Source organism: Zonotrichia leucophrys, chromosome 12 (assembly GCF_028769735.1).
Source record: "Zonotrichia leucophrys gambelii isolate GWCS_2022_RI chromosome 12, RI_Zleu_2.0, whole genome shotgun sequence".
Lineage (NCBI taxonomy): Eukaryota > Metazoa > Chordata > Aves > Passeriformes > Passerellidae > Zonotrichia > Zonotrichia leucophrys.
This window is the reverse complement of record NC_088182.1, coordinates 14,284,544-14,284,941: the sequence shown is the minus strand read 5'-3', so window position 1 is coordinate 14,284,941 and position 398 is coordinate 14,284,544.

Sequence of the window (398 nt, the reverse complement as noted above, 5' to 3'; positions counted from 1 at the left end):
CTGGCAGGAGGCGTTCCAGCCCCGGCAACGAATATCCACTCAGGAATGTCTCATGTTTAAAAGCACACACACAAAAAAAGGGGGGAGGTGGGAGGAAACCCTACGCCCGGCCTTCTTTCCGTGTGGCCGAGTCCAAGCGGCTCGGAGAGGGCAGGCAGGGGCAGGCAGGGCTCGGCAGCGCCGAGGGCCGAGCACAGGAGACGCCATGCCTTGTTCATCCCCCTCCCCACGCTCTGCTCGGGCTGTGCGTGTCCACGCGAGCCCCGGGATGCGGCCAGTGCCTGACCGTGCCCTGCTGCCCTCCCTGCCGTCACCGCACACATCATTGCTCCAAACACAGCCCGTGGAGCCGGCGGGGCCCGGCCAGCGCTCCCTCCCCACGGGGCTCGGAGCCCCAC